Raw genomic sequence first — 20253 nt, forward strand, 5'->3', positions numbered from 1 at the left:
CAACTGTGGACATCCTGAGTTGCAAGTGTATACAAATGAGGGGCTTGGGTGGACAGTATGTAGAGGGCGTCTGTTGGCAGCGTCCAGCAGCACCTCCTGTCAGAAGATGAGCTGTCGAATGGAGCCAAAGGCATAAGTGATCTTAGTTTGCGATAGTGAGGTGGTGACTTTCCAGCAGGATCCTCATGGGTCCTGAAAGTGCTCTCACTTTTGTACTTTTTCCCAGGATTCTGCTACCTCAGGAACATGCAAAAGTGTGAGCTGCGCCATCTTTAAGGGAGTGATCACTTTTGACAGCGGTCAAAAAATGAACTTAATTTTTAAAATGAGATTCAGAAAGGGGTAAATAGTGTTTTGCTGGGAGTTAGTATAAGGAATTGTAATGGGGAGGAAAGACAACCTGATCTTCCTGCAGTGCCCTGGGATAATTGTGGGAGGACTGAGGGCAAAGGGGCAAACTACCAATGGCAAGTCCAGTCATCTGCTGGGCTCACCATGGGTTGTTCACACAATGACCTACCCACCATGGCTTATTGCCAAAGTGCGTTATTGTGATGTGCAAATGTGCTTATTGCTTTCTTTGGTTTTTCAAAGAACAAAGGTACCCCCTGGCTTGAGGGGAAACTGAGGAAGCATTTTGCACAGGGCCTCCTGGCAACTCTTGTGCTTGTTGTTTGCTGTTTGGGGCAGTTGTGTGGCTTGGCACCTCTCCTCCTCCTCCTCTCAACCTGCTGCCAAAAGGAAGGGCTGTAGCAGCCTGTTAGTCAAGGCTGTAGTCCCATGACCACCTCTTTAAATAAGTGTATTGTTTCTGTTGATTAACCTAGAGTACCCGTGAGCTGAACCAAAGCTACCTTTGTGGGTGTGTGACCAACAAGGGTACTTTTTGAGGTCCGGATTACCTTTTTGGCCATATCCTTTGAAGGGAAGCATCTGAGGGGTTGAGTTTGCTGCTCCTCAAAGTTAGCAAAAGGACCCTTTAAAAGGTCTCTCTGTGGGGCTGCTGCTGGGTGAGCTGGCTGCTGCTGGTCACAACTGGTGACCTTGTACAGCATTATCACTGATTAGAGGCACTTCAGGAAAGGCACCAGCCTTTAGCTTCCGATTTCCGAGCTTTGTGGAGTTTAAGTCAACATGGGTAAGCCTTAAGTTTGGTCTTAAACCAGCAGGGGTTGGGGTTTCTTTAATCACAGAATTGCCTTGTTATTCTCCCCTCCCCATCAGACATGGGGGTGGTGCAACTGCTGATGTGGTGTGAGGACATTGCTGCCCAAGGTCTAATTTGGAATCTTGCCCCATCACAAGATTTTCTGCCCGTCAAGTAGCAACAGCCCTAGGAAGGTTCAAGCAAGGAAGAACAACCCTGTTGTCTTTTGAATGCTGCAGAGACCCTCCGCTTGCTTGCGGCTCAGAAGATACAGGAACAAGGAAATAAAAGGATTAGGCTGCTCCCAGGGCATACAGTTGTAGCTTGTCCTCATTGAGCTGTCCCTCCAGTACAGCTGTTGGTCCTAAAAGTAAGGTGGCAGCCTTCGGAGCCCATTTACTTTTCATCCTGTCTTTAACTGCCTTGGCGCACATGTCTCCTGAATCTTTAAAGGATATTTTAGAAACTAGTTGCTACTAGAAATAAGTTTATTGCAAAACTTTCACTGATTCTTCACAGAAGCACCGTTTACCTATTCTGTTCCACAATATTTGTTAAGCATTATTTTGATTTCCCATTTGCCCAATCAAAGTATTTTTTCTTTGAACTGGAGGCTGTGATTGGTTATTTGAGTTCCAGAATAAATGAATACAATCTTTGGGTTATTTATACTTGTTTTTCTAAATGCCTGTGGCTAATATATATGGCTATTGCTTCCCTTTGATTCAAGACATTTAATCAGATGTGTTTAAAAAGAATACCAGCCCACTTTCTTGAGCAGACTCACAAAGAGCACATTGGTTCTGCCTCTGCCAGGCTCTGAGCTCAGAGGGAGTTGTGAATGACATATATTTTCATTGGGCTGTTTTTTAATGACAGTATTTATCATGTTAAAACAGTAGCTGAGGCAGAACCAATAACTCAGAAGGAGAGGTTGCCAGTCAGCCACCTGCTTGAGCCCCCTAAGGCAGGGATTCTGATTGGCCTTGGCAGATCCAGATGTTTGCCATAGCTTCTCTGGGACAGGCTTGCCCAACCTGTCACCCTCCAGATGTGTGAGGGTACGACTCCTAGGATCCTGTAGTTGCCTGGGGGATGCCACAAATTGTGGTTCCACACCTTTGTAGGGCAACAGGTGGGGAAAGCTGTTCTGGGAGCAGGAACTGTTCTCTGGGCAAATAAATTCTCCATTCACAAGCTGCTTTAGGCAAGAGGCATTCCAAACTGAATATACAAAGCAAATTAGCTGGAAGAGCACACACATTAATGGAGCAGCCTGTTGGTAATTTAGCTGTCAATCCACACAAAGGCCTCAATCCAGCCAGAGTTAGTTACGCTGAACTCCTATTGAAACCAGCAGAACAATATCCCACCTTAATTTAAGTGCCTTTGTTTAATCTAAGTCCCTTGGCTTTGTCATGGTAAAAGCAGAAAATCATTAGAAGCCAATGGGACTTGCAACAAAATGTTGCCACGGAGCCTCGTTCTTAAAAGGAGTATTCCGCTTTAGATTTCCAGCCACAATTCCCCCCAAGCTGGCGTTTCTTCTTTGCCATCTGCCCCACCCCACCCCAGTGCTACTTTTCCAGTTTCTGGCCTACATTCTGTGGCTGCTGAGCATGCTCTGCCATCGTGGGCCTGGTTTTTGTGTGGTTTGTTATCCTAGGGTTTTTCCCTCTACTGTTTTCTATTCTCGTGCAAACTCTGGAGTCCTCTCAAGTACCTTAACGCTGCCCTTTTGTTTCTCATGGCCCTTTTCAGCTATAATCCTGGTGACACTGACCATGTCTTGAGCTAGGTGTTCCCAGCAAGACAGACTCTCCAGCACTTCCACGTAGAAGTCCCTGAGCATACACAAAGTGAGATGTTCAACCCCCTCTGCCCCCTTTATGCAAAGCTTTGTTTATGAACCCTTCGGGGCCTGTCTTGGGAAGAAGGGGTGCTGTTGAATCAGGTGCACCTGCATTCTGCTCTCTGAGCCCCTAATTGGGCCAGCCTGTGGCTGTGACGACATGTCCTCGGGCCCATCTCCTCAGGAGGCTGGCATTCTCCATCTGAGAGACTACCCATCTCCAAATCCCCTCCCTCAGGAAGTTGTTGTCCTTCTTCTTCCTTCCCACAGGTGGGTGGACTGGGCTGGGCCCCATGACTGTCCTTGAACTAATTTCATCCAGAGCAGGCACAGACTGGGGCTGAGAAGCTAGGACTGCAGGTGCAGGCCTGTCCTTTACAACAACAATTCCATTATCAGAGTTTGAGCTCTCAGCTCTCTCTGTATCAGCCAACTCCCCATCATCCTCGGAGCTATCAGTCCCACCAAAACGGTCAGCTTCTCGTGCACGCCTGGGAATCTCGCCAGAATGTGCACACATGACAGACCATCCAAGTTCTCTATGAGAAGGAGTGATGACCGACGTTAGAACCCCACCCCTCTGAGCTTTTAGCTAAGATCCAAAAGGAAGTTGGTGACACAGTTGGTAAGCTGAGTGTGGTTTGTGAAATTCCAAGTTGTTTCCGCACATTCCAGCCACCTCTTCTCTAAACACAGGACATTTTGCTGCCTGAAATAGCCCACAGATCCTCCCCACCCCTATATGTAGGACCAACCCTAAGCCCATCCTTGCTGAAGTTCCCACTTGCATGGCTCCCCTCCTCTTTATGGTGCTAATTGAAGCAGGCTTCGCCACAACAGGGCCAGCCTCGGCCACCGTCCTTCTTTTCCTACTCTGTTTTCCTCTCTAGATGAAGCCAGAAAGATTTGAAGCTGACTTTTCCTCCATATTTTTTTTCTTGGGGTGTTCTGTATTGTATCCAGTGGTGGTATTTTCGCACTGGGACAAAATGGCCGGTGGAGGAGATTCTCCCTCTGACCTACAGCCCCACATGTGCCTCCACATCTGGAGGGTTGGGGGATTCCTGTGGCAGATTTTGCATATGTGCCAGGGGCTGCAGGGGAGGGAAAGAGGATCGGGAAGTTTCCTTGTGCAAGTGGAAGACTTGTTGGCCCCTTCTCACAAATTGTTTCTTACCCAGCAATTGGAAAAAGGCCAAGTGAACAAAATCCCTAAAGCCGGTCTGTTGTCAGGCAATGAACTTGCATTATAAGTGTAGGCAAACAGCTAAGCCTTGTCCCACACATTGGTGAAATGCAAGCAGTTCATTAAGTTGCAAGTGGGTGCCACCGTCCTGGTGTATCATATTTTTTTCTGACTAATTTCTCTTGCCATTAAATTAGAGGTGTATCCCTTTAAACAGTTCTCATTGTTTGGAGAAGCAATTAACATCTTCCAAGCAGATCAGTGGAACTGGTGTTGCTAAGCAGCAGACCTTTAAAGATAATTTGTCAATTTCTGCAGAAGGAAGAAAATAATAAACAGTCCTATTGAGAGAAAATTGCTTGTTTTCTAGTATGAAACTTTCCCTCCACCATCAGGTCTTCAGTTCATCATTGCCCAATTTATTCTTTATTTAGCTTCTATAAATAATTCAGAAGAACTTGAGTAGAATAATTGAGTCTTTCCCCAAACCCTAATCCAAGATAATTCAAAACAAAAGGGGGGAAATGTTCAGATTACACTTTGAGTATATTAGCTGTTGGTAGCTTTCCAGGCAATGATTCTGGCTTCTTTTAGAAATTTCTGCAGCTTGCTGTCACTTCTAATGTGTTCTGGGTTTGATAGTTCATAATTTTTGTTGCATTCCCAGTTCTGCACACAAAGCATCACCATCATGATGAAGTGTGTTGGCACATTTGCTTGCCTTTGAACGTGGAGGCTTATCTCTTCAAGGGGGACTAAACAAGGGAGGCAGTAATATTGCAAATCCAAGCTGCAGCATGCCTTATCATCTTCAGGGAAATAGATGTAATCATAGCTATTTGGCATAAAATTAGGACTAATCTTCCATCCCAGCCCTGATCTGAAAAGCCAGAAGGGGCAGCTGGGAGGGTGGTAGGAGAAGCCGGGGGAGGGGAAGGATGCACTGAAGGAAAGATGCAAGCCTCTATCCTGTGGGTGGATACACTGGTGAGAAAGGATGCCAGCGATCGATCCTTGGTTGCACAGCCCCCGTGCACTATTACGCATTGCCAGTGTCACGTGTTCCCATTCAGAACATTGTGAGCCGTTTGCGGCATCAGTCCTGGCTTGCGAGGTGATCAAAGTCTCACACACGCCGCTCTGTGGGTAAGCCTCTCAGCCTAGAAGATGCCACCGGTGGCTGCAGCAGGTGAGCGTGTGTTCAAATACGGAAAAGTCATGACCCCCTTCAAGCCATCTTGGTGGCTTAGAATGAATGAAAGAAACCGCTCAAGGCAGCAGCCAAAAGGGAACGAAACCACATTCCGTTTTTAGGGCAAAGAACTGAGCTGAGCTGCCCTGGAAAGCAAAAAGAGCCCATTCTCCTCAAGGGATAATGTTGAGCAGGAAGCTGGTCCACCTGCTGCTGCAGAACGTCCCCCTGTGCCATTGATTTTTAAAGCAGGTTCTTCCTGCCTGCGTGCCTGAAGCGGGAAGCGTTGGCGGGGAGCGGGGGGGGGGGGGGGGGGCAGGGGAGGTGAATGAAGTGGAAGCTACAAACTGTCAGGTAGCTGACGGTCAATTAGGCGAGCAAGCAGCTCTTCTTCATTCATGGCCTCTCATCCGCCCACCCTCTGTCGAAAGGCCTCCAGATGGCGGGGAGGGTGAGAAGGGAAAGCACTTTACTGCAACAATAACAGAGATTACAGAGGCACGCTTCACTTGGGTGACATTTGGTATGTGAATGAGATCTCCCCCTTTGTAGGGGTTCATTGGGCAGGAGTTCAGACGCTGCTTGGATGGGACAATATATAAGCAGATAGGCCGCCAGATTAGATGGAGTTAGCTTTTATCTCCTGATCCCCTATTAAAACTATTTGAGTGATTCACGCCATTGGAGATTCCCATCTGTGGCTTTTTTAAACATAGACTCAGCAGACAGTATCATCCCTGAACACTCATGTATTGTATATTGTCTTTCAGCAGCTTGCCTATTAGTTCTGTTGACAAATTTTCTAATTATTATGCAGGGCTCTTTGGTCACATGTGTCAGCTAAAAAAAAATTACTGGAACCCAGACTTTGGTTTGCCATTTCTTTTCGCCTTATCTTAGGACAAGCCACTCCTTCCCAATATTTCTCTAGTTGCAGAAGGTATTGGTAATAATTCAGCAGTCACATACTCAGATTTACCTATAACATTGGTTTAAGACATGTTGCCCAACAAAAAGACCTAAACTTCTATTTATCTAATAATGCTTTGATTTTTATTAAGCTTAAGGGCCAGGTACAAATCCTACATGCTAGAAAGAAGCACTGTCTCCAGTCATTCCATGGATGAAACTGCATCCTGTCCTGATTAATGCTCAGAGGTTCTTAAGGGGGCCCACATGAAGTAGTTGCTCTCAGAACCGCAAATTCAGGAGGTTGGGCTAGACAGGACAAGCTGGCTTGGCTCTTTCAGGACCCTGGTCTAGGGATCATCTGATCATCAAAAGGAATTCACCAAAGTTTCGTGAATTCCTCCAAACATGAATCTCTGTCAGATTGCAAGCTCTTTTCCTATTTTGTATGAAAATTAATGCATATATTCATACCAGTTTTTTCACAAGTATGCACTGTGTGAATCTTTCAATTACATGCATTCTTCTCCCATTGATTAAAATGTATTTCTTTGTGTTTTTCAGCACTATGTCTATTTCATGTGCCTTTTTCAAAGATGCCCATGCTGTTGAATGTGGGTCTGTGGTTGATAAATCACACTACAAGCTTGGGAAGTGTACAGTCTTCAGACACAGGTTGTGAGGGACTCCCATGTTCAATCCATGAGGTGTGAACTGGATATGAGCCTATTAAAAATGAACCCAAATGAATTTCTTATACATCCCTTACCTGGACAGAGCTTCAGTATGTGGGGTGCAACTCAGAAAGAGCTGTTATCTCAGAAAGACGTTCTGAAGGTGGAAAGTTCTGGACCAGTAATTAACTCTGCCCTTTCCAGGTGCCACCTTGCTCCTTTCTTTAAGAGTCATTGCCTGATTCTGCAACCACTGACTCCTATTGTTTGGAGCTTGTGAGAATGCCTTGGAAGGGTCCTTTCTGAATCTGGTAAAGTGACATCTTCCAGCCTGGAAGGTCCCAGAGTAAAAGATGATCTGTTGCTGGATGAGACCTCCTTCCCCTCAGAGTCCTCCTTTGAACCGGGGTGGGGGATTGAGGTCAGAGAACATAACACATTTTCTCCTATGCTCAACTTCAACCTCATTTTGTTTACTTCATCATTATGAAAGTCTTGACCAAAGCAAGATTTTGAAAATAGACCTGTTATTATGTATGAGACAAATGGGATGTTTGCCCAGGATGCAAATCTCAAGGGAACAGCATATTTAGAGTGAAAATACCAGTTTGAATAGCAGCAAGCAATCCATTTCTGGAAGCAGAAGGAGTTTGAGCTCAAGCGGTAGTGCTCATTTGCTTCCTACCTACCATCTAGCTGCAGCATGTGGTTCTCAACTGGTGTGCTTTAAAGCTGGATTAGATAAACACAGAGTGCCTAGAGAGGTCAATGGCTATTAGGTATGATGGCTAAAAATGGAATCTCCATATTCAGAAGCCGTCTATCAATTTTCAGATGCTAGGAACAAAACTCAGTGGGAGTGGGAGTTATCTCTGGCAAGCCTTGCTTGTGAGGCTCTCTTAGAGATCTGACCAGCTGCTTTTGGAGACAGAAAGTTGGACCACAGGGTAGTGTTGTCACATCATTTTCTGCAGGCTATTGGAACTTGCCTGCTTTCTTGGAAGCACTGCAGCCTGCTGCTGCTTCTTCTCAGCACTGATGTACTTAAGGGGCACTTCCAATGTTAATTTCTACCTTGCTTTCTGAATGTATTGGCTGAAACTTTCTGGGCAATATACAACACTTAATAAATGTAATAAAATGTAATATGAACAATAAACAATTAAAAACTCACAAAATTATGCTAAATAATTTAAACCCAAATTTTAACAACTTGAATGACTTTGACCAGTCCATATCTCTAGGCTAGTTTAAAACAGCTGGCAGTACCTTTCACCCCCTGTGCTATGTGGCATTGTTAAATGCCTCGGCAACTTTACTATCTTGACTTGATGCTGCAAAGATAGCAAAGTTGGCACCAGCCAAACATAAGTGGACAAACCATTCCATAAATTGAGGGCTATACTTCAAGGTCAACAATGATGAACTTGAAATTGTGAAAGATTTTGTATACCTTGGCTCAGCCATCAGTTCCAAGGAAGACAGCAGCCAAGAAATATGAAGAAGACTGAGACTTGGAAGGGCAGCAATGAAGGAACTAGACAAGATAATCAAATATAGGGATATTTTACTGGAGACCAAGCCAAGATCATCCACACTATTTTATTACTGATCATTATGTATGGTTGCAAAAGCTGTCAGGAAGAAAATAGATGTGTTTGAAACATGGTGTTAAGGATAATTTTGTGACTACCCTGGACCAACAGTCAGATGAACAAGTGGGTCTATTGATCAACTCAAGCAAGAATTTGACCTGGAAGCAAAAATGACAAAATTGAAGCTATCACACTTCAGGAAGATCATGCTAGGAAAGTAGAAGGCAGAAGAAGAAGAAGAGAAAGAGATGGATCGATTCCATAGAGGAAGCCACCGCTCTGAGTTTAAAGACCCCACAGGACAGGACATTTTGGAGTGTGTTCCTTTACAGGGTCACTCTAGATCAGAGGTGACTTTATGGCATGCCCACTGGCAGCATCTCAGTCTTGTCTGGACTGAGCTTAAGTTCAGTAGCCTTTTGATCCCTACCCAGGCTCCGTGGGCTGTTCCCTCCCTTCTAGCTTTTATAAGCTAAGAGGAACGAGATCCCATAACAGAAATGGTAATAGGAACCTGTCCAAGCACTGTGTCAGTGTCCTTGAGCTGTGCTGACTGAATCTCATCCAAGGAAACTTGACTAGGCTATGCTCTGTGAACCTTGTTAGAGTCAACTGTTAGCCGAGGCAGGAGACCTTGCCTGGAAGTGCCTAGCCACTGTACTGCAGGAGGCCGTACAGGAGGGTCTCACGTGTCCTTGGGGCCAGCGTGTAAGAGGCTTTGGACCACCCAAATGTGCTCCAGTGAGTGCCAACTAGAAGACTGACTAGAAGCACTGAGATGCTGTTCCTTTGCCACCCTTAGTGTTCCTAAATATACCTGACTGTAACCACTTACCAGGTTCCCATTGCACCTGCTAGGAGTTTTTCTCCATCTGCACTCAAGCAGTATCCTGCATACCTTCATTGCTGTCAATTGTGGGTATATTGAGGAACCAGTTAAGCCCTACTGCAGAGAGGGCAGTCAGGAATGTATTGGATTGTGTTGACTGCACAGACCATCTCTGTGTTCCAGAGAGGACCAGGAATTCAATAGAACCACAAAACAAGGACTCTGGAAATCATCTGGATTCGTTAGGCTCCAGGGGCAGACCATTTGAACAGGTTCCGTATCAGTGCAGAGAAGAAAAGTCTCTGTTAGTCTAAATCTCTATAGGCAACGAGCTCACCATGGCAAAGGGACTGATGTAAGGTCTCTCGTCCCTAGATCATTATGCCCATCCCCAGCTGGAAAACAAACACATCCAGAGTGTGCCCTGCTACATGTGTTGGGCCAATAACACACTGGGGCAGTCCTATGGTTGTCATGGAGACTATGAAATCTTGAGCTGCCCCAGATAAGGTGCTTTCAGCATGAATGATAACATCTGCAAGTCTGAGAGACTTCAACATGGTTACCAAGACAGTCTCTGTCAGGGTTGGTAGGGAGGCTTTTGAGTGGTGGGACAGGCAGCACAACAACAGAATCTCTCATCTGTCCTGCTGGACCAACATCAGTTGCTAACACTCCAGAAAGTTAAGGAGTTTGGCAGGAGAGAGAGAATTCTTGCAGTCCATAGTTGCACCCTTGTCCTGGTCCTCAAGTCTTCCTTGATGCTCAACCATGTACCCCAGTAGCCATAACTGGGAGAGACTAATGCCTCCCTGTTTGGCCACCCAGACCTAGATCAGCTGCCTCTTCCACTATTAAATCATGGATGAGGGAGGTCATGTTTTGGACTGGTCTTGCAATTAAAAACAGAGATTCCAGGGTGTGCTGATAGGGTAACCACCAGATCTGCAAATGTGAGGAGGACCAGAATAGGAGACAGCTGTTACCTGTCTGGACCACTTTCCCCTTACCTGTCTAGCTCTGCTTCCAGTGCCAAATCTCTCTACCTGCCACTGTGCTAATTGGGCCCCCCACATATTTCCCCACTTGATCCGATCTCTTTCCTCCAAGGCACATATTCATGCTCCTGCAAGGGAAGAAATACTTGCTCCCTATCAAGAGCTCTGAGCATCCAAACACATTGGGGGTGGCTCTTGCCCCAGGGGGCAGCTCCCTTTGGCCTCATCCCTTTTAGCATCATGTCCACCAGACATTTCCATCCCATGTCAGGGTGGCACTAGGTAAGAACCTTTTGTAGCCCAGCTGGCCAGTCAGTCAGCCCAGGAGAGTCACCTGTTCTTTCATTTTTCTTTTGCTTCTCGACTGCTGGTTCTTTCCCCTCACAGCAGTTCAGGTCAGGTCAGGGTCTTAGGTTGGTATGTACAACTCACTTGCCTCCTCTGCTAACTTCTGGACTATTTCCTTTAATCCATCTGGCTCCAACATTGCTTTTGGCTCTGTCACTATAGTGAAGTTGTTCTCATCATGGTCCCCAAGGTTGCTCTCCTTGACTAATCTAAGATCTGCTTTTCTGTCTGCCACATCTGATTCTGCCAACCACACCATCCTCCCTAGAGTTTCTCTAATCAATACAAGTTGCAACAACCCAGATTTAGGCTAGATATCAGGAAAAATTTCTGCACTGTCAGAGCAATACAGCAGTGGAACCAGTTGCCTAGAGAGGTGGTGGGCTCTCCCACACTAGAGACATTCAGAAAGAAGCTGGACAGCCATCAGATTGGAATGGTGTAAACTGTTGTCTTGGAACAGCAGGGGGTTGGACCCAGGGGCCTTTATGGTGCCTTCCAACTCTACTATTCCATGATTCTATGATTCCTCAGCCTGTCCTCTTCCAGACCTCCGCCTGTCTGTGGCTGTCCTTCTGTGGTCACTTCTTTCAGGCTCTCCCCCCCCCCCCTTCTGCAGAACTTAGTGTTTGATCCTCTGCTCTTTCCACACTACATATTTTTCTTGAGGTCGAAGTTATTCTCATGTTTCCAGTTTCTGCCTTCTGGCTGGTAAACCTCAAATCTGATTTTCCATCTCTGATCTCTTACCTGTCCAAGTTTGTGGCTGGAATCCAGAGATGTGAATGTGGGAACAACAGAACACGCTGCCAAGGCATTGCCTGTTGTTTTTGCTGCATCAGTTCTTACTGCTGAAAAGACAAAACTGCTTTTTCAAACTGAGCAGCCGCTTGAATGCTCAGCAAAGGGAACTGCTGATGCAAAAACTTCAAGCCAAGATCTAGAGGCAAATGCACCTTCTATTCGGTCCGCATTCTTTTCTAACTGTCCCACTGTCAGCTCCACCTGTGAAGTTCAACACAGTAAAGGCAGTGTTCCTGATCTTTGTGGTAAATCCATCCCGCCTGTTAGTTTTCTGTCGCTGTTGGAGATACTTTGTTTTCTCTCTCGAGTGTCTTTCCTCTCTGCTTCCCTTTCCATATCAATGCAGTTGCTGACTTTTGTTTTAGACACTTAAAAATCCTGAAGCATTTCAAGGAGGATTGCCAAAAGTGGAGAGAGGGATGGAATAAGATGGACATGACGCTCTGTCCAGTATAACTTGGGCAGATTGTCACGGTCACCAATGCTGGTAGTTAGACAGTGCTTAGCAGACTAGGCATCTGGTGGAAGCTCTGTGGACAAAGTAAAGAGCTTTGCATTATCTTGTTTGCTCTCTCCCTTTAGGAGATAGTCACTTGGCAATATTGAGCAACGCACAACAGCCTTTAGTCTGAAACAGTGACAGAGAACAGCAAACATATGGAATGAATTTCTGAAAGGGCAACAGTGTTCATTATGTTGTTGAAAGGTCCTAGATTAGCATTAGTTTTTAAAAAAACATATCTATCCTATTGCTTGATTACCAGATATGTAAAATGGCAAGGATCCGAACATCTTTTGGAGATCCTGTCTCAAGTTTAATTAGCATTTATCTTAATCTCATTTTAATTTTTCCACACCAGCAGCATAATCAAATGCTACTGCGGCATTTTCAACAATTACTTTATATTGGCAGATAGAGACTTCAAGGAAGCTGACCTTTCTCAAGCCCAGACTTATAAAGAGTCGGCTGTTAATTATGTTTTTATTGGAAGATGCATCCTGGCTGTGTCTGGGCAAATCAGCTTTGCTCTGTTTCATAGGGTTGGACATGTTCGCCAAAGAAATGTGTGGACAGAAAGAACTGCTAGTGTTCAGAGAGGAACTCTGACATTGTTTTTTAAAAGTTGCATATGTTTTTGTACATTCGCTTAATTGGGTTATCAGCTGAAGCTTCAAAGATTAAATGAAGTGACCTAAATATGAGGTCTCGGCTGGGGTTAAATATCCCCTTTCCTATAAAGATTTGGTTTCCAAAATACCTTCTGGAGCATTTGAGCTTTGCATTGGAAATGAAAAAAAAGACCGCCTTTGAATCATTTATTACAGTTCATGCTGAGCAGTAGTTAGGTGGTTGAGAATAAGCCCTGAACACAAATTAAACAGCATCTGAAGGAAACACCTGATCCATCTCCATCCTCCATCCAAATAGCAGAGAAGTCGCCAGAGATAGACTGATTAGAGCTGGGTGGTATCTGAGTATGATTGCTGGTTCTGTAGATTATTGTTCAGATAATAACAGATGGCAGAAGGGAAGAGAAATCATCCATTTTCATTTACAAATGACCCTTTATTTGCTGAGAGGAAGGATTGCTGTACTCTAATCATTCTGTGCTAGTGCATATTCCCGGGTAGAAAAGCTTTATTTGCTAGGATGGAATGGTTGTTTCTGTTAGGGAGTTATTCTTTTCCCCCTCGTGATGCACATTCAGGAATATCCAGAAGGAAAATGGAAAGAAGAAGATGAGCTCAGTCGTGTCCACTGCGCTGCAGTATTCTCATAATGGCAAGGCTCAGCATAGATGTTGATGTAGCAGTTTCATGGGTCACTGAGAATCTGTTTCTGTTTGGCTACCGGCTTTGGGCAAAGAGATGCACTACAATTTGGCTGACGATTTCTCCCTTAGCAAACATTATTCCCCCCTCCCACCCCAAGATGATAGATAAAATCCATTTCTTTTTAAAAGAAAATGAAATCGGGAGAAGGTTTTGTGCTCTTTGCATGTTCACTAAGCTACTGCTTAGGGTGCAGAGCACATAAACTGCATGCTAGAGGCCACTGATAAAGTGCCTATCCCTTGGCCTCTAGCACTTATTCAGAGTAGTGCTTTGATTTCAGGCCCAGATATTCTATGGAGTACAGGAGTCCTATTGGTCTTTGAGCCATTACACATATGACACAGGGGCAAACCCAGGTTTGCAGCCAAGCAGGCCGTCTCACCTCCCTGACAAGTGGGCTGGCCCAAGTCACTGTTAATGAAGTGAATTTGTGAAGTGGTCCTTTCTCAAAATGAGGTTTCCTCTACAAAGAAAATAAATGTTTGGGCCTCCACATAGGTAGGAGCTCTTCTTTTGCTCTCAGCACCTGCAGAGTATCTTTGGTTCTTATCACTCAGAAAGAGAAGCAATTTTTTTGGTAGCCTATTGAGAACTCTCACATCTAGGAAGAAGAAAGAAAGACCCCATGCGGCATTAGTTTGTATACTTGCCGGTCTGCGATTCGCTGCATTTGGTGGAACGTGACTTTTTGCTTCTTCCCCACTCTGTAAAATAGGAGGAAATTGAGCAGTGTGTGCATGCATAAGCAACACTGGTATACAAGTATTTCTGGAGCACACATTATGCCACAGGGGAGGAAGGGCCATAGCTCTTACTCTGTGGGTACAGTACCTGAGGAAGTAGCATGCTGAAGATTCTAGGCTCAGTCTCCAGGTAGGATGGGGAAAAGTCCTGCCTAGAACCCTGGAGGTCTACCTTCAGCCAGTGGTGACAGTACTGGGCAAGATGGGCCTGTGGCCTGGCCCAGTATAAGGCAGTGTGCTTTGCTCCCATGATGCGCACAGGCATCCCTCTTATTTCGGGTTTCTGGATTGATAAGTGGGTGGGTGGGCCAGCTTTTAGAACCACACTAAGATGTGGAGTTTGCTGTCTTGCTCTGAACATTCTTTGCCTTGACCCAGTGAAGGCATGCACAAAAGCTGGGATGGGAAAAAGCAGAGGGAAAAGGAACTTCTCATCCTAGCAACAGTCTTTTTTTTTTTTTGTTCCTTATTGAGGTTCGTCTCCCATTTTTGAGAACAATGGCTTTAAGCAATTTCAAGAAATTAACTGAAGAATCATCATGTGGGGCATAATCCACTGTCTGATGACCATAGAGTTTCAGGGATTCCTCCCTTTGTAAGAGGAGTCAGAAATCCAGCCATCTTCACCCTCCCTCTTGCAGCCAGTTCAGATTGAAAATCAGCCCCAGAAAGGGGAAAGATGGGGCATTCTGGGAGGTGGGGGGGGGGGATGGGAGAGGTAGACTGCAACCCACTCTGAGTCTCTACCAGCCTCCTTCCCTCCTCCTACTAGATGCCCAATCATGAGGGTACATTCAACAGGGTCTCACCCTCAAGGAAGTGGTAGAAGTTTCTTTGGAACTTTCTCAGGGCTGACACCGTGGAAATGAGAGGTGATGGAGCAGCGTTGCTCAGGGTAGAGAGACTTTCCTGGTTCCCTGCTAACATCTGAGTGCCACACACTGCTTGCAGGGGAGTGAAATACAAGCACATCATCTGAAAAGCACTTTGTGGAAGTCTGGTGAGGATAAATAGCATTCCTTACCCTACTGGCCCAGGTCAGACATCCTTTCTGCTACAGGGGATAAAACTGGTGACCTCCCCTACAAAAGTAAACAAACCTGTTCTGCCTTTGACTGTGACCTTTCCAGTTCTTCAAAGGACTGTTGATAAAACACTCTTAAGAACATGTATGTTCACACCTGAGTCAGAGATTAGAAACACGCACAGTAGCTTGCTGTCTCAGAATAAATTTGTTGAAAACTGCAAGCAAATCGAAGCATTTGCTAGCTTCTAGGCAATGTATTTGTGCTGTGGTCCTCTTCAGGGAGCAGCTGGCCCAGGCTGCTATGAGGGTTAAAGTTTCTTCAAAACCCTTATTGTGTAATTTTTAAAAAAAAATAAAAATACACCCTTAATTAGTAATTTCTGCCAAAAGTCAGCTATGTTTCTGACCTTTTATTAAATAATGTGTTTGGGGGTTTTGGCCATCATTAACACCTTGTTCAGTATTTCTCTTACCAGTGCTACATGCAGCCTGATCCATTGTGCCTTTGGAATAACCCCAATGGGGAATCAGAAAGCTTACTGCTAGAGTTGTATTTAGCTTTCCCTTCCAACAAATAGACTTGTGTGTGGGTTTTTTGTTTGGTTTTAAATCGCTGCATTTAAAAATCCAGTACTTTGATGCTAAAGAGGGTTGTGCTTTGAAAAGAACAGCTTCTAAAGATCAACAGAGAAGGGCCTTTTTTTGTTTTTGTGTTTGTTTGTTTGTTTGTTACAGATTTGCCTGCAGTAATATAAAAAGGATGTATGAGGATCAGGTGAATGTGCAGATGTCTGAACCACTCGATTACAAAAAAAAAAAAAATTCAACATGTCCTAGGAACGGCCAGCAGAGTGGAAAACCTGAGTCATTTTAAGGGGCTAAATTAGTTTAAATTAAATGTTTTTGTGACTGTGCTGAGTCCCTTAGCTGAAAGAAGGAAAGACAACGTTTCATGTTTTGTTATAAAGCTTAAGTAGCTTCCATATGAATGTAGAGAGCAAAATGCAATCCAGATCACCTATTGAGCACCTGATTTACACAGAAGTAAAGTTGAATAATTTTTTCCCCTTTGACTAATACCAATTTCAAAGCAAGCTAAATGGGTTGTATGTCAAGCTTACTGATAACTTGGGGTTTTTCATTATTAAACACTGATGACCTGTAATTATCCATGTTCATCTGTGTGACACATGGAAGCAATCATACATCTTCTGTTAGGTGTGCTTTGATGGTCTAGCCTCATGTCCAAATGGTGAAATTCCCAGCAGCCTTGTAGTTTAATCATAATTTTATTGACACACTTCTGAGTTTCAAAAAAGTGTAACATTCATTACTTCAGTAATCGTTATAACAATCCTAGAAGGCAAGTCTATCCCTGAAGGGAGAAAAGCCAGGGAGAGAGATTTGCCTATATTTTCAAGCTGAGTTTAATGTAGGGGCTTTCCAAGCTGCAGTCCATGTTTGTTTGTTTACAAAATTTATATACTGCTTCATATTTCAGTGTCAAGATTCAGGGTGGTGCACAACAACAATTCAGTATCTTTAAAACAAAATCTTTAACTGTGGCTGGTCAGTTCAGGAAGTCTTTCTGAAACTGTGTTTTTAGGAGCTGCTGAAAACAATACAAAGTTGGCACCTGCCTCACCTCCAGTGGCAGGAAGTTCCAAAGAAAAGGAGCCAGTGCTCCCAGTTGAGCCATAGACTCGTATGTCATCCAGTGACCTCAGTGACTGGGCAGGTTGGTGAGGCAGGTGGTGCTCTCTTGGGTATTCTGGTCCCAAGTTGTTTAGGACTTGATGCACTAGTACTGAAACCTTAAAACTTGACCCCATAGTGAATGGCAAAGGAAAAGGGGCAGCTCTTAACAAAAACCAAGCTGTTGCCTTCTGCAGTAGATCTAGGTAGCCCTGTGGCTAATGGGCTGAGATAAAAATCTAATGCATAAATAAATAACAACAAATCTAGCTTTCTTATCAGCCTTTAGATCACTCCCAAGTAGGAGAGCCTTAATCTGGCAGAGCAGTTTGAAGCTGGTAAAAGGTACTCAGTACCACTTGGGTGACAATGGTGGATCTAGGAGTAGCCATGGACTACAAACCTAATCTTTGAAAGGGAGCATGATCCAAACCAGAACAGGCAAGGAGCCTCTGGAAGCCACATCCCCACAGGATTTGCATCTTGCCAGGATTCAGCTTCAGCTTATCGATCTTCATCCAGCACCCCAGTGAGTCTAGGCACCAATCAAGGCCTTGCACGGGCTCACGGATGTCAAGGGGAGATATTGCTATGTGTCATCAGCATACTGATGGCTCTTGAAGCCTCCCAGTGACCACTCCAGGCATTTTCATATAGGTCTTGAATAGCACAGAGAAGACGATTGCACCCTTGCCAAGGGGCTAAGTCACCAGAGATGCATCTGAGCTCCATGGAATCCGTCCCTCTGGTGTTCATAGACTTCCTCTCACGCTTGACCCTGTCTTGGAAGGCAAGCTGAACCAAGAAGCAGTACACAAAAGCTTGCGGAACGAGGGTTGGGCAGCTGGAAACATCCTGTGCGTGTGCAGTAGTGCAAATAAAGGATGCTGCTTGCACAGTGATAACACAAAGCTCAGATCCTGGCAAATGCCGAATGAATGCTGCGATGCTCACCGAGAACTCAGACTCAGGGTTGTGCCAAAGCCCCTTGGATTCCTGCCTGCAAAGCAGACTCCTCACACATTCCTAATAGTCACTCAGTGTTCCTCTCTGAAATGGGACTGGAATTGCCATAGCACAGTGCCTCCATTGCTTACCACCCCTTCACACAGACATGAGTTGAGCAGCCCTTGGGCCCGCCTGGACTCCACCAGCCTCAGCGAGCTTTCATTAGCCAGGAGGGGCGAGGATCAAGAGGGGGTGTGCACTGCTGTCATCCAGCTGCAGCAACCGGACTTGGTCCCACAGACTGGGCAGGAGGCAGCGCCCGATAGCGCCACTGGAGCTGCACCAACAACAGCATCACGTGCACTGCAGAGACAAGTGATTTTGTGCTCGCAATCCCATGGCCAAAAGGGTCTTAAGGGGACCAGGGCTCTATTTTCTGGGGCCTGGAACACCCAAAAGTGCTTCGCAATGCAGTGCCAGGTGCAAAGGAACGCTTCTTTGTTGCCTACACTGCGGCTCAGTAGGCACAACTCCGCAGCCTGCAGCACGTTCACTTGGCATCTTACACCATTTGCCAATATGCAGCCTGTTTTCATTGGCTGACGGGGCTGTACAAAGCTGGAGAAGGCTCTTGAGTGCAGTCAAGCTGCTGGCCTTCCATAGCTCTCTCCATAGCAATGAGGTGAAGGACTTTGCTAGAATGCCAGCCCTTTCCATTAGGAAATTCTCAAGACTGTTCAGAAATGTGTTGTATTCTATCATTCTTCTGGGGTAGAACATCTGAATGGACCCTACAGGAAGCTGCATTCCTGTCTTCCCTACAGGAGAAAGATAATACTGTGAGTTCAAATGTCTGCAGGAAACAGTCTTACCATATCAGTGGTGACTTGGGCAGCCCCCTCAATTTTCAGATTACTTGTCTCCGAGCTTGGAGCAAAGGCCCGAGCCATTTACAGATTGAGGCAGCCACATGGTTTACATGGAAGCTGTGAAGCCCTGAGTCGGGATTCCAAAGGCAGCCTCAGCGTGGAACTTAAAGTCACCCAGAAATACTGTGCTGAGTTCCTCTAACACCACACTTGAAACCACCTTGGTCAGGGAGGTTGCTCCCTAGAAGATGGATATTCTCCGCTCTGAAGCTGGTGGGAGGCTTGGGAGAATCTTGCCCTGGCAACATCTTGGCCCTGAAGGGTTTGGCCCAAAAAGGGTGGATGTATGGGCCTCAGTTGCAGCGGGACACCGCCAGTAATTGTTTCGTCAGTTAAGCCTTGGCTCAAGGCTTGTACATAGGGACGTCGCTCCATAGCACAGTGTCACTTTCTATATTTCAAAAGACCGTGTCCCTCTCCATGGAGGGACTGAGCACAACATATATTTGCAGTTGGATGTCTTTCTCTGGTGTTGCAGTGTGGTCCCTTTCCTGCTTGCTATCTCTGTACTGAGGAAGGAACTGAAAGACAGTCAGATGATATTTTATTTCTCATGTCTTATGCCTTTTATAAGGAGCGGTGTTGCCCGGTTTGCAAATCCGCTGCGTTTTGTGAATCCAGTTGAAAGCATTGCATTATTTTGTTGGAATGCTGGGTTAGGACACTGGGGACCCTTACGCACTGGGTGGCCTTGATGAAAATATTTTTCTTTAGCCTAGGCTACTTCACAAGGTCACCATGAGGCTAAAATGTCCCTCTGAACTCCGTTGAGGATGTACAGGATGCAAATCCTTTGTTATCTTTGGCATTCTTCTTGCTGTCTCCCCATGCATTTTTTTTTAAAGATTGTAAGCTCCTCAGGGCAGAGACCTGACCTTTCGTGTAATGGTATGAACACCATTAATATTGACAATCTATATGTGACAAAATATAGTGTAATACAATAGCAGTATCATCAACAGTAATGCCTCTACTTGTGATTAGTACTTCTGTGCTCCAGAGCTGAGAGTATCCATCCTTTGGGGAGGAACCTAGCTATTCTCTGGCATAAAGAAGAGGTGTCCTGGGACAGCTCATAGGATGTATACGCTGGAGCGGATGATGATTCATCAGAGAAAACAATTTCAATCAGTCAGGTCTTTGTGGGTTAGAGTGAATAGTTGGGAAATTACAAGAAAGTAATGAAACAGAAAACAAACAAATTCAGTGTAGTAATTTCAGTAGTTCTTCCCATGAGTAAGAAAGAGGTGTGGAACTGAGTTAACAGATGCGTTCCTTGTGGAACAAGTACACATGTCCTTTTGCGATATGAAGAAATTCCTGTCAAAGTTGCTTGTTGTGCGGTACCAGCTGTCCTTCCTTACAAAGTCAGTTTGGTTGTGCTTTCCTTACAGTGACTTGGTTCACGTATTACATGAAGCCATTCTGGGTGAATTTCCATGTCGGGTTTTTCATTGTGGAGGCTGCTGTGATTTTGAATATTAGGGATGTGCTGTGACTTTATGTTACGTGCGTACCCAGGACAGGTGGGTTGTTGGAAG

General features: G+C 45.2%; 1 protein-coding gene across 7 annotated transcripts in view; it reads left to right on the forward strand.

Annotated features, from left to right (window-relative positions):
- The window catches only part of JADE2 (jade family PHD finger 2), a 193176-nt gene that overhangs the window by 34961 nt on the left and 137962 nt on the right, over nt 1–20253 (forward strand). Inside the window, exons 1-2 of one of the 7 annotated variants that reach the window (XM_044454222.1) lie at nt 8761–8794; nt 14921–14927. The exons of the other annotated variants lie outside the window; for them this stretch is intronic. The gene's annotated coding sequence lies outside the window, so the exon portion shown is untranslated. Of the gene's footprint in view, nt 1–8760; nt 8795–14920; nt 14928–20253 lie in introns of those variants that run through there. 7 annotated transcript variants of the gene reach the window in all.

This window comes from Varanus komodoensis, unplaced genomic scaffold (genome assembly GCF_004798865.1).
Source record: "Varanus komodoensis strain SLA01 unplaced genomic scaffold, ASM479886v1 scaffold7_3, whole genome shotgun sequence".
Lineage (NCBI taxonomy): Eukaryota > Metazoa > Chordata > Lepidosauria > Squamata > Varanidae > Varanus > Varanus komodoensis.